Here is a 558-nt window from a genome sequence, read left to right as displayed (position 1 = left end):
TGTGATGTGTGGGTGTTATTAATGTGTGCGTGATGTGTGAAGTGTTATTAATGTGTGTGTGATGTATGGGTGTTATTAATGTGTGTGTGATGTATGGGTGTTATTAATGTGTGTGTGATGTATGGGTGTTATTAATGTGTGTGTGATGTATGAGTGTTATTAATGTGTGTGTGATGTATGGGTGTTATTAATGTGTGTGTGATGTATGGGTGTTATTAATGTGTGTGTGATGTATGGGTGTTATTAATGTGTGTGTGGATGTGTGGGTGTTATTAATGTGTGTGATGTATGGGTGTATTATTGTGTGTCTGATGTACGGGTGTTATTAATGTGTGTGTGTGTGATGTACGGGTGTTTTAATGTGTGTGTGATGTATGGGTGTTATTAATGTGTGTGTGATGTATGGGTGTTATTAATGTGTGTGATGTATGGGTGTTATTAATGTGTGTGTGATGTGTGGGTGTTATTAATGTGTGTGTGATGTAAGGGTGGTATTAATGTGTGTGTGATGTATGGGTGTTATTAATGTGTGTGTGTGATGTATGGGTGTTATTAATG

The sequence above is a fragment of the Petromyzon marinus genome, chromosome 79 (assembly GCF_048934315.1).
Source record: "Petromyzon marinus isolate PM22_M1 ecotype Great Lakes invasive population chromosome 79, UKy_Petmar_22M1.pri1.0, whole genome shotgun sequence".
Classification (NCBI taxonomy): Eukaryota; Metazoa; Chordata; class Hyperoartia; order Petromyzontiformes; family Petromyzontidae; genus Petromyzon; species Petromyzon marinus.
This window is presented reverse-complemented; position numbering follows the sequence as displayed.